This window comes from Setaria italica, chromosome III (assembly GCF_000263155.2).
Source record: "Setaria italica strain Yugu1 chromosome III, Setaria_italica_v2.0, whole genome shotgun sequence".
Lineage (NCBI taxonomy): Eukaryota > Viridiplantae > Streptophyta > Magnoliopsida > Poales > Poaceae > Setaria > Setaria italica.
Genome location: NC_028452.1, coordinates 39,511,404 through 39,525,212, shown reverse-complemented (window position 1 = coordinate 39,525,212; position 13,809 = coordinate 39,511,404). Strand labels below are relative to the sequence as shown.

Sequence of the window (13,809 nt, the reverse complement as noted above, 5' to 3'; positions counted from 1 at the left end):
GTAGACTCCCGGCTCAATTTACCTTTTCAACGCCGCCTCTGGCCTTCCTATGGTGGACCGGGTGTAGCACCAGGCACGAAACGAAGCAACCCACCATCTCAGGCTGTTCTAGACATGGCGTTTGCTCCTAACAAATGTAAAATGTTGATCGGTATGTATAATTCCCTAGCTAAGTTGGCTAAAAATTAGCTTTCGAAACTCCAAACGGGTGGGCTAAAATGTGAATTAATTTTAGTTGCAACCCAACTAAAGTTTAGTTCATTAGTCCACTAAAATCATCTAATTCGACTTCATTAGTTCCTGATCATTTATTTTCAAATTTAGTAGACACTTATTCTTCACTAAAGAATGACGCAAATATCACAAAGAAGTTTACATGAGAAAAATAAGGAAGCACAAGTGTGAACCTGATACAAATCATGGTTGGGAGAAGCTCGGTAATAACATAAAATAAAAATAAAATATAACTCATATTGAACTTGATGCTCCAACTTTTTTTTTGAGAAAATTTCTTATTTGACACTAGAAGATGACTAAATTTCTTTCTTGACACCGAAATTTTTTCCATCCCTTATATGATACCGAGTTCTATCTTTTATTCTTATTTGACATTTTCATCACTTTTTCACATAAATCAAACAAAACAACCATCAAATCACCTTCAAAATTTATGAAACTTTTTTGAAAATAGAAAAAATGAAGATGAGTCCATTTTTCTTAAAATCCACATGTACCTTTGCCATTTTCAAATTTAAATTCACCAAATCTGACAACTTTTGAAGCATATTTGAATTTTTATGGTACCAAAATACTTTCCAAAAATTATGGAAAACCAACTAGTATTCCTAACATGAGATGTAATCATTTATAAAATTATTTTCTATCATAAGTTACCTAGAGAATTACAAGGTTCCTTTCAATTATCACAAATTTACAGTTCTTCATAATTCTCTATGTAAGTTTTGCTAGAAATAATTTAATAAGTTCCCGCATCTGATGTGAGAAATATTAGTTATTTTCTTATAATTTTTAAGTGTTTTGTGCCATAAAAATTTAGATAACTTGTAAAGGTAGTATAAGTTGGTGAATTTTAATTTCAAAACCGTAAAGGTACATGTATCCTTTTAATAAATATGGGTTTATATTCATTTATTGTATCACTACAAAAATTTTCATGATTTTTGGAGGTGATTTGGGGATCGTGAGTTAGGCCCTGTTTGGTTCATTTAGGAACTAAACTAAACTTTAGTCCCCCTTATTTATTGGACTAAAGTTTAGTCCTCCCATGTTTGGTTCTAGTGACTAAAGGTCATTAAAACTGTTGAACCAATACCCTTTTACCTATGCTGGTACCCTATTCCTCCCAACGCACGCGCCAACACCTGGACTGCCGCCTCCCTGCTAGTCCCCACGCAAGCCCTGCCCTTCCCCACCGCCGCCTGTGCCCGAGATCCTCCGCCACCCCCACCGCGAGCAGGCTCCCCCGCCGCTGCTCCCACCTCATCGAATCGCGGCTCCGCGAGCTCCACGCTACAGCGCCCGAGCTCGAAGCTCCGCCGCCTCCTAGATCCCCGCCCCCTCCCAAGCATCGCCCGAATCTCGCACTCCTCTACCTGCCGCTGCCGATCCCAATGATGAATCGAGGCTGCCCGCATCAAATAGGAGGAAGGCTGGCGGCAGGGGCAGCGGAGGGACGCCGGCAGCGACGGGCAAGGGCTGGGTGGGAGGGAGGTCGGCGGTGGGGGCGGCGGGCGGGAGGGCGGCGGGGGCAGGGTCGGAGGAAGGGCAGTGGTGGCCGGGCGGTGGGGTGAGGCGGGGGTGACGGCGGGGCCCGGCGGCATTAACGAGGGGCACACTCTGTCCAAGGTCCCTTTCAGTCCCTTTTAGCAACCCCTTGGGGACTAAAGGGCTAAACTTTAGCAACTTTTAGTCACCCTGTTTGGCAGTTTAGGGATTAAAAGGTACTCCCTAAAGTTTAGCAGCCCCAAACCAAACACCCCCTTACACTAGTGATGGAAATGTCAAATAAAGAATGAAAGTTAGAAGTTAGTGTCGTATTAGGAAGTAAAAACTTTGTCTTGTCAATAAAGAAATTAACTCATCTCCCAGCGTCAATTAAGAAATTTTCTCTTTTTTTTCCCTTTGCACCTAAATAAAGTGAAAAAAGGGAAACAGATAAGCCCATAAATGTAATCTAGAAAGGCTGACATCGTAGGTACCATGGAAATCAGAAGACAAAATAGCCTGGTTCCTTCAAACTAAACACGGCAATTTTTCAAAGAACCAATCGTACATCGCAACACAATAATCTGAAAGACAAAGTAACACTGCCCCCCAAGTCGTTGCTTCAGGCAAAACATAAAAGTTTGTCGAAGTACTAACCAATTTTGCATCTGACACATCCTGATTACATTAGTCTTATCCACAATGAATGGCGACCTTCATCCAATGCTCTGGAGTGGTGGACGGCTATCACCACAACACCGGACTCGCCTCGCAAGGCTCTACGAAGCCTCACCCTCTTAATCATGTGGGAAGTCTGGAAGGAACGGAACACACGTATTTTCAATCGACACGAAACATCACCGACAACCCTAATGATGAAAATCAAAGATGAGGCCTCAGCTTGGCTCTTGGCGGGGGCCAAAGATCTAGCGATTCTTCTATCACGCGAGTAGTCCCATCTCGGCCCTTTTTGCCTTTTCCTTTTGTATCTCTTTTCCTCCCCGATCTGTCGGGTTTTCCTCTGTTTTTTTCCTACTCTATCAATGAAATAGGCACCGCCTCATACCCGTTCGTTCAAAAAAAAAACAATGAGCAGCAATCAAGCATATAAATATGTAACACCATACAATGGCCTAATGACTTTTTCTCGTCCAAGCAAATGGCGTTGCTGATCTGGCCAACCCACAGAACAAGCAATCATACTCGTTATGGTTTTGTAATTGTCGGAACCAACACCAACCACCCAAATCTAGACTCCTCAAATCTAAACCTAACACTCAGCTGCAGCAAGACCAAGACCAAGACCAAGAACCTCTCCTCATAACATCGATGCGGCTCCAAAATAGTGAATTAACTCAATAAGGAAGCCATATGATGAGATTATACCTGCACGAAGTGGAGCATCCGGGTACCTTTCTTGGCCTTGTCTTTGAGGTAGATCAGCACGTCTAGGAGCAGGGTTGAGTCACCAACCGGTCAGGATACCATAGACTCCACCGCAGCCGCCTAAGCCGTTGTATGTGTCCGCACCTTGCAAGCTGTACCCGAGTTCAAACCCACACAAAATCTGCAATAAGGGCATATCTAGAAAATGTGAATCTTAAGGATACTCAAGGGGAGGGGATAGCTGGAGGGGAGGAGTGGATGTGGTGCTCTGACTTGAACCCTAGCTTACTGCTTTTGGGAGAGGAACGAAGCTCAGACTAAAACTTGAGCATGATGGAGATGTCAGAGGAGGGACAGAAGTGTTCCAAGTGGAGGTGGGGTTAATTGCAAGCTTTGTTTAATTCCTAAGAGGCTAATCTGGAGCAGACATTTCGCATTCGACGGACACAATTTGAAATTTTGTTTTTTTAAAAGGGTGGAAGGGGGATAAATTTCAAATGTAAAGGTTGTCAGGATCTTATGATACTACGATCTTAGAGAATGGAGCCCAAAGGATCCTGATCCCACCTGAAAACCTAATTTTGATGGTATCCTAATCCCGTATGAGGGTTCTACACAATCCTGCAGGATCTTAGTAGGATCCCAATTCTACAATTACATGAAGTGTTGTTTAAGTTTATAAATTAGAACTATTAGCTTCAAAGTGTGGGTTTTTTTCAGGAATATTACTATGTTTGTATGCTATGGCATTATTATTGCTCCATTTTCTTGTAAAATAGCAACATATAGTTGGTAATACTAAAAATATAATCTTAAATTGCAAGCTGCTTTTTAACTTTTCTAAGTATATTATTTTACATACATCTAGATATATATTAAATCCAGATACATATTAATTTTTTTTACAAAAACTTATAATTTGGATCGGGCAGAGCTCTTTGAAACCTGCAGAAAATAAAAACTGAAAAAGCCTTCATGGACCGCATTTTTGCCATCCTTATGGATGACCAGCATTCAAATGCTAGATTTAGAATTGCCCCTACATTTTTGCCACCGAAGAGAAATGATTTCTTACATTTGTGTCAATTTTGCCTACATAGCGTGAAACGTCGGACCTCCAACGTGGCCACATGATGTCGGACCTCTAGCGTGGCCGCATGATGTAAATGACACTTTTGCACCCGTTAGCCTCCTCCCTACCACCTCCCTCAATCCCTCTCTCATGACAGGCAGGGCCTACTCGTCATCGCGGCGCACGGGAATGAAGGTCCTGATCCGCCATGCTGCCGCGCTATAGGGATGAAAACGGGACGGGATTTTACCATCCCGACCGACACCGTATCCCGTGTAAACCGATCGGGCACCGTTTTTTAGGAAAAATAGGAAACGGGAAAAAAAATTGGGAAAAACTGGCAGTAATAGGAGCAGGAACAGTTGAGGACATTTCCCGACCGTATTCGTGGTTACCGTATTTAGCCGAGATAATTCCCATCGGTTTTCCCGTATTAGTTATACACGGTCCTCATATTCAGTCCACATGTGAAATCAGCCCAAGCCTGCTCTGGCGTCACCCCCCTCGCGCCTGGAGGCCTGGCCTGTTGGCCACCCCGCCTCTGGCCTCCAATAAAACCGGCTCAGGTGCCTCCCCAAATCCTAGCTCGCCTCCCTTCACTCCTCTCCTCTCCATTCCACCACCGCCACTTCTGCCACCTATGCGTCTCGACGCCGAGCCCGATCCTGAGCAGCAACAGGCCTTACGGCGTGATGACGCCATAGTACACCTTCCCGTCAGGCGCGCGAAAGCTGTCGGTGAATTCGAGGAGGAAGTAGGAGGCGGCGCAAAAGCATGAGGAGGACGCGGAGCGTCGCGGCGTTGGCGGCGGAGCAGGAGCCGACGTCCCCGTCGGATGCCGCCGGGAGCGCCACCAGCGTGCTTTGGATGCCCCGCGCCCAGCGGCTGCGACACGGCAGGAGCGCGTGGGGTGGAGCAGCCACGCGGCGAGCCGCCGCGGATCTCGACAGGCACGGCACTGGCCGTGGCGTTGGCATTGCTAATATCCATGGGCACATTCTTGGCCGGATCGGAGAGCGTGGAACTGTTTTCCCGACGTTCGCAAGGAGTGGAGAGGAAAGTGGTTGTGCCTGTGCATGGTTGCCTAGTTAGCCTGTGCCTATGTGATGTACTCCTGTCATGCGGTGACGTGCCTATGAGATTATGATCTTAAATCTTATTTGCGTGTTGCTCATTTGTTTGCATATAAATTATGCATGGTTGCAATTGTTGTGTCGAGCTTACTCTTTGAAGTGGTTACATGTGTCAATGTTAGTATTGTGTTATCGATTCCTGATCTATTCCGGAAAAAAAATACAGGAGCGGGGATGATTAAGGCCTCGTTTGGATATCCACTGCTAAAGTTTAACACCTACCACATCGAATGTTTGATGCTAATTAGGATTATTAAACATAGGCTAATTACAAAACTAATTGCACATATGGAGTCTAATTCGCAAGAAGAATCTATTAAGCCTAATTAGTCCATAATTTGATAATATGGTAACACAGTAACCATTTGCTAATGATGGATTAATTAGTCTTAATAAATTCGTCGCGCGAATTAGCACAAGGGTTCTGCAATTAGTTTTATAATTAGTTCATATTTAATCCTAATTAGCATCAAACATCCAACGTGACACTTTAGCCCATGCTATCAAACAGCACTGAGTCGTTTTCCGACCGTTTCCTACCACTTTCATCCCTACCTCCCTTGTTCGCGCGAGTGCTCGTCCCTGCGCGCCCAGCCGCCCCCGCGGCCTCGCACCTTGCGCCTCGGGCAGTCGGACTGCTGTCCATCTAGCTGCTCCTTCGCGCTTGTTCAATCGGGTGCCAAACTGTTCGGCTCAGGGGCGCCGCCGCAACGGGTTTCCACAATGGCAGAGGACTCCGGCGCCATCCTCCGCCACATCTCCTCCCTCAAGGACATGCTCGACAAGGTACAGAGTCCACGAACCTCCCCTCTTCCATACGCTCGTGTGCTCCCATTGTTGCTACTCGGTGTAGAACGAATTGATTGGGGCCGTCTCGTCGCTGCGCCGCCCAATCGGCGTCAGCTGGTCTCCACCTGGACGAATCGCCTCGCCTGAGGGCCTCCAGGCATCTCCCGCGGCGAGTTACAACGGCGGTGGGGTTTCGATTTCGACTCGACGCCAGTTGCAGAGAAACGGATTAGGGGTAGATGCGGGGGGCGGTTATTGAACTGGTATTTATTAGAGAAGAGTATATACTTTTGCGTGAGTTCAGCTAAGCTGATTTGCTGCTATTTAATTAGTCGTCAATAACTTTGTCACGGCCCATGGTACTTTTGGTGGATGCTACCTGTTACTTTGTCGTTTAAAACTTGAACTAATTTTCAGTATTCTGATGCTGCTATAAGATTCAGTTTTCTGCTCAACATCTGATTAGGCATGTTTGGTCTGCTGAAAAAAAGGTTTCAGGTGGGCATGCTTGGTGTCATTCAGTAGACTTTCATCTGTCCTTGAGGGTCACATTATATTATGCTGGTTATTTACAAGATTGTGTTTCTAAAATGAGAACAATGTGATTCCACCATTTAGTTTCTATTTATTGACGAACTAACGTAGATCTCAGGGGAGTTGATGATTCAACTATGAACTGCACAGGTCGAAAATTGTATGCGAATGGATGATCAAACTGTTGACTATCTTGTATATGGTGCCCTTGATCGGTTGAGCACCAAATATTGCCTCATTCCTGTACTGTTTAATATGCCTTTCTGGGTGATTATATTTTGCATGATATTTTGCACCAAATACTGCCTCATTCCTGTACTGTTTATTATTCCTGGCTTGGAGGATGGGGCCTCTACCTATATGATAAATCATCTGAAGGTTTACACATGCTACAAACATGAAAGTGGTATGATGTAATAGTGGTCGATGTGATACATGCTGTATTTATTCTATTAAAGCAAGTGTATACCCTTCATGTTGTGAACTAAATAACTGATGCCATGACTTGGTTGCAAAGAACTGAATTTTCTGTTTACCGAGTTGTGTTAAATAGCATGTTTAATTTTGATATTCAACTTCTTGTGACGTTTGCCATGCTTTAGTTTTGATTTTGCTCTTTGAGTTAGGTCAATGAAGAGATTGAACAAAATATACAAAGGACCAGGGAAATAGAATCAGAAATAGTGAAACATTCTGAAACAGAAAAGCACTATCTTGACAGGGAGTCTGAGTTAACCAAAGAAATATCTGTTGCTGAGTTTGAACTCAATGGCCTTATCCAAGTGGCTGGTAATTATTTCCTATAATTTCCATTTTCAGTATGAACCCTTTTGTTAAACAATTCTGTAAGTTTTATCTTTTCTCATCCTTCATATATCTTTACAAATGGTGTTGCACAGATCTATGTCATGCTTTGAACAAAGCTCGGTCTGAAGTTCCTAAACTGTTACTGTGTTCAATGAGATGTTTTGACACTGACATTTCCAGCATGCAACTTTAATTGTTACTTGTTATATGAGTAAAAGTGAATGAGGTTATTTTTCACAACAAATCACATGACTAATCCATGTAGCCTTCTTATTACCAGCGGTGAAATGTCATATATATCTGAACACAGGGGGGGTGGGGGGTGTTACCTTATAATCCTTATAGACAACATATTAATTTAAGGACCTTTTAAACTGGTTACATTTTTGTTTTTTGGCATCATATCTCTTTTACTCCTGCTTAATATAATGACGGGCTGCTTTAAGAGTAGATCAGCTGGAGGTACTAAAAAAATAAGGTTTCTCTTTTCAGTGCTGAATAGTCCATTCTCTAACCAATAATAGTGTTATACTCTCTCCGTGTCTTGGTATAGCCTCCAAAACTAGCCTTTGACTCTTAAGTGCTTGTATACTACATTGTTTTAGCAACAAAGTCGTAACAATAGGAAAGTACTTCTAAATGACAATCGAATGATATTATTTTTGTAGAACAGAATTAATGTTAAGTGTGGCTAATTGTTGGTCACAGATTTCAAGTTTGATTCTTGAAATGCATGTGTGCCTTATATTGTGGTATGGAGTGAGTCGTTGGCCTGGAAACATTCTCATATCCATGAGATTTTGTTTACTACAATGTATATTAGCTGTGTGGTTTACATCTTTCTTTATAGAAATAGACATCATTCCTCTATTTAGTGGTTGGTTACAGATGCAGAGTTACATAGTGTTTACTGTATACTGCAAGAACAATCATGAAAATACATGGCTAACTACCTTTTCATCTTTTTTTGGGCATATGTAAATTCTGACATAAATTTTACCTTTTTATTTTGCTTGGAAGAACCACTAGAACCATAAATGTTAGCGCACTTTTGAGATTGTGGTGTGGCATTTACTCTTAACAGAAATGGTGCTGCAGCAAAGAAAAGTAAAAAAAAAACAGAGACTTTAGAAATCAATAAATCATTTTGCACAAGAGCGCATGTAAGCATATTGCAATCACCCAGATAAATTATTTTCACATGCCCCAGGTGCGGCCTTCTGAACACATGGGCCCAAGGTGCTCATGCAAAGAAGGAATACCAACAACAGCTGAAGGCGTACATCAGCTTAAGTTGTCTGTGATCTCATCTACTAGTTATATCTTATTGTTATAGATACTCCATTAGGGACTGGCCATATAAGCCACACTACTTCTATTCTTTGAAGCCAATCAAAGAAGAATTAATCTACTTTGCCATCTTAATTCATTTTTCTTATTTATATCCCCTCATCTGAGAGCAGCCGACCATTATCTCAGTGGTTTTTACCCTGTGGTGATCAAAAGGTCAGCACATTCTTGTTACATGTACAAGCTCCCATGTACACGAGAAATCCAAAGCTAATGACATCAACATTTAGATGAATCATGTCTATTCTGAGAAAACTACAGCTGACTGTAAGGATGCCGTACTCGAATCAGCCTCTGCGCCTTTGTATTATAGATAGAAGAGATCAGAAAATGGTTCAAGGATCAGCCACTTCTGGTCTAAATCTTTGTGGTTCTCATTTGTTGATAATGAAGTATTTTCCAAATTGTTGTCTTTGATATGCCATTTATCTCTCTGGTGCATATATCTCGTTCTGAATGATATTATTACTAGGCTTTTACAATTCTCTTCGGATTTACATTCAGTAATCTGTTTCAACTTGTCAAACAGCCGCTGAAACAGATTTACTTAAAGTGACAGAGGGAAATTTGGAGTTCCAGAAAGTTGCTCTCAATGAGATTCAACAAAGATTGTCTGATAAGATGTATGGTATACATTTACACTACTACTGGTCTCTAAGGCTTTACTTAACACCAAACCATCTTTGAAATTTGTCCCTAATATGGTAATATGACACAATTTCTTGTTTAGCCGAAACCATTTTTGATTCTTCAGTGTGTGAGATAGACAAGTATGAATCTGTCACTTGAAACTAACTACTCTGGGCATTATTGTTGATTGATTGTCACTAAACTGACAGATTCTGAAATTACCTTTAATTGGAGCTCACTGATCTCAGTAAACATAATCTAAAGAGGGAGAATAAATATGTTTTTTTCTAGTTTACCTCAGAGCATAGAACTGAGCACTAATCAGTGATATGTTTAGTTGTATGTATTTTAGTTGTATGTATTGTCTGACTGTTGATGCTTTATGTTGTCAGGGAAAGGTTCATCAACGAATCTCAGGTTTTTCAAGCTAATGTGCTTGGAGGTTCAAATGAAAATTTAGTTCTTCTATTGAAGGAAAAAGATTCACTGGAGGATGAGAGTGAGAACCTGAAAATGAAGATCAGCACTATACACAGTTCATCAAAGGAATACATTGCAGAGATTCTTGAGGAAGTAAATACAGAAAATTCAGGTAACTGATAACATGAATTTTTTTACCTGAAAATTCAAGCTTGCTAATTTTCATTCCCGCTTGTTTTACTATGCATTTGTTTTAGTGTCGAATTTTCTTCTATATATTGGCTGTGTTTCTTGCATGCAATTCAACTGTGGTTGCCAGCTTTGTATCTAGTGATCCACCTTTTGGTCATCTAGTAATTTGAGTATATGGTGTTGTGAACCTTTTTGGAATTTCCATGATTTTGTTAGTGCCTTATTCTAAGAAATTTAGGATTAGTACTGCCCTTGAAATGTAAAGCATTGTTGTTATAATAAGCATGTAGATTTATTTGATTTATTGACTAGTTATTGTGAACAAAATTTTTATTGTTGCATGTGATCACTTCTCTCATCAATCAATCTTTCTCCCTGACAAGAGGAGTACACTTGTGTCCTATTCTGCTGGGTACAATGTGCAAATTCAGTTCAGCTCATATACTTTCACTAGTTCATTGATGAAACAGCTGGTTATTTGACCATGAACTATAACTATCTTTCTCGTGCTCGTAAGAATCGTGATTTAATTTTTGCCACCAAAAGATTCCCAAATCCCAATTCTACATCTTCCAACTCAAATCCATCCAGCCCAGGGGCGGAACCAGGATGAACACCTCGGGGGGGGGGGGGGGGGGGGGCTAAAAAATAAAAATTAAGGGCTAAAACTAAAAATTAATGGGGATTTGAGGGTATTTCTACAGTGTTTTACAGCTCTCGCCCCCCCCCACCCACCCCTGGATCCGCCCCTGATCCAGCCCACCTGTCTTCTGTCAAGGCTCTCCTGATTTTTGCCATTGTTCTCACACAAAAACACAAAGAATGGGCAAACTCATTGGACTAACATGGGTTTATCAGATTTTCCTTTGGAAGACATGAATGCCCGCTAGTCAGAGATAAATCATCTGAACACTTTGCTTGGATTCTACTAGATCAGGTGAGTCAATGAAACCCGTGCTCCATATTTCAGACAGGAGGCTACAGACTAGTTGCACAGCTGCGAGCCTGCAAGCCATCTGTGTGACTAGATGAGGTGGGTCTGGCAGGCAGCATATCGAGACATGGATGAGAGAGCTTTGTCCATCATTTGGGTGATGTAGCTGCTTGTCATATGGAAAGATGAACAATGATGCATGCATGCCCTCAGCAACAGGAAGAGACTGGTATGTGTTGGCAATGTCATTGACATGTAATGACATCATATCCAAAGTGACAATCTTAGGAGTGGGAAATTTCGAATTATTTTGGTGAAATGGGCCTATTGACACCTGGACAGGAGACTTATACTGACGGAACTTGGCCAAAATAGCGAACACAATAATACCAAAGGGCAACACAAATGAGAAGTGCAGAACTGTGGAGGTCAAGTGAAGAAAATTAGACTTGCCGTAGTGGCAGAAACAATATTTTTTTTGACCAAAAAAGATTGTACCCACAGTGCTCCAGAGTTTTTATCTTATTGTTCCGTTCTCAGTTGATTTGTTAATAACTTTTCGTTAAAGTCATTCCTGCGAATTCTTTTCGGACACACACCTGACTATCATATTCTACCTAAATCTAAACCTCTCGTGTTGTTGATTGCTGCAGTTCTGGAGTCTGAGCTATGGTACAAGATCTCTGAATACACAGATGTTCTGAAAGATATAAACAACCTGAAGATTCTGTTTAGTTCAAGCAATTTGTAGGCTGTGTAACTGCAGGTATATTTACTCTGGCCCGGCAATAATTCTTCAAGCAGAGCCCTAATTTGTTGTTTGATTCTGAATTTTCTTGTTGACATTAGGCTGGCTCTTCATGACAAAAATACACACAAGGTTGCTACTGACGTCTGGATGAAGAGAACAAATGACAGATTCTTCAGTAGCTTAATAGCAATTACTTGTACAGTCTTCTTTTGTGAAAAGAGAACGGAAACACAACCTAACCATTATGAGTTTTGAGTACGTATGAGTCTGCCAAGAAACATCAAAAAAGTATTCAGATCACCAATGGTGTTATTTCAAAAAAGGTAAATTTAGTTTACCCCTGGGCACACCAATGCTGTTATTTCACTTTCTGCATCACGATTATGAGGTAGTGAGAATTTGATGGTTGGCATTCAGGCCATAATCTATTGTTGAGTGACGGTGTGATTCTAAAAAAGAGAAATGGCATCATACCTTCTTCCATAGCCTGAACTATCCAACTGGACTCAGGCTATGCGGATTGCTTTCTTCATTTAAGTTGGGTAATTCGACCGTCCACCTTCCATACTACCTTATCTGTCTTTATTTCGAGCAGTTTTGGTGTAAAAGAGTAACATGGTTATCTGCTATGGATTGCACACCCCATTTCTACAGGCCAAAGTTTCTGTATTTGTACACTCGTATGAAGGAATCGGTCGTTGTTAGTATGAAGATGAAGACAAGTAGGAACCAAATCAACAATCATTGCCCACTACCTAGTACCCTCTGTTCTGTTACAGGAATCAGTAATTCTTCTTACAATTATGCGGCAATAATATAGCACGCTCATTATTTCCTTTTAGTTGTTCCATTTACATTTTCAAATGTTGCCGTAGTGTTAGCATGGCCTTGTACTATGTAAGATAGTGGAAGTGAAAAATCAAAAGAGATGTTTTTAGTGGTGTTGTTTCATCAAAAGAACCTTACTATCCAACATGATTTTAATTAGAGGTTTAAATTTTTTTTGTGTACTTGTAGTTGACCCAAATAAAAGCTAAATTACTTTCAGATTTTTATTTAGTTGTTCACTGATTAGTTAGCAGCAAACTGCATAACTCTCGATGTTCTAAGTTCTGGTTATACTAGAATATCCTTTTATTGCTTTACAGGTTAGAAGCTTTGGCTCTCTAACATCCTGTTGGGATCACAAGCTTCAAGGCAGTACTTATTTCTAAAGAGAAGTCTGAACCAGTAATAAACATGGACGCCTTATTAGGCTCGTTTTAATTATACTCTTTTTAGTTAATAGGGCTGACTGGAAGGTACATTGACTGCACTACACTTGTTAAATAACCACGTCATAATTTTCCAATGCCGAGTATGGTTCAGGTTCTTAGCAAGGGGGCTGGAATATCTTCAAGAGGATCAAGAACTAGTCTGGTTCTGCTTTAGTAGCAGAATCTCTATTTCTTTCTCTTTTGTTTCAAAGTTGATGTTGGTCTAGCTGCTTGAAAGCGACAGTTTGTTTCTCTTCGGTTGTAAGTTGTCAAACTTTAATGGCTGAGACCGGACTTTGGTCCTTAATCTAAAAAATGTATATCCAGTATTGAGGTTAGCTCTGCTAAGGCAGAAGACCTTCAATTGAGCTCTAGCTGTGGTGGAAACACTTGAAAATTATATTTATCTGTGTGCGGTGACGGATCCGGTGGGGGTGGGGGGGCTGGGAGCCTGCAGCCCCTACAGGCTGCATCCTCCATTGGAGCAAGGGAGCTAGGGGAGGGAGGAAAGTGAGGGGAGAAGAAGGAGAGGAAGGAGAGGAGGTCAGCCCCCCCCCCCTGGAGCTCTGTCTGTGTGAAAAGTGTCTTTATGAAAATTGTCACATGAATTTCAGATTAAGTGTCTATGGACACAACATATTTGTGGGTCTATGGACTGCAGAGTTACCCGATATTTAATTCTTCTCTCCTTTTGTTACTAGACATGTTTTGGTTATTTGCAATTATAAATCCTCTTTTAGCACAATGTTTTGCTTAGAGTTTTTCTCTTGTGCCCCTAATGAATAAATATTTCTACCTCTGAATAGGGGGCCGGGGATTTGCTCCAATGA

The 13,809-nt window shown here is 41.4% G+C and overlaps 1 long non-coding RNA gene across 3 annotated transcripts; it reads left to right on the top strand.

Annotated features, from left to right (window-relative positions):
- Nucleotides 1-5,873: 5,873 nt before the first annotated feature.
- LOC101786825 lies at nucleotides 5,874-13,305 on the top strand. Of its 3 annotated transcripts, XR_002676826.1 has the most exons (6): nucleotides 5,874-6,102; nucleotides 7,266-9,419; nucleotides 9,819-10,018; nucleotides 11,626-11,738; nucleotides 11,822-12,046; nucleotides 12,141-13,305. It is a non-coding gene; the product is annotated as an uncharacterized LOC101786825 (long non-coding RNA). The 3 variants fall into 3 exon arrangements; XR_002676827.1 differs by lacking the exon at nucleotides 7,266-9,419; XR_002676825.1 differs by having other exon boundaries at nucleotides 5,874-9,419.
- Nucleotides 13,306-13,809: the final 504 nt, after the last annotated feature.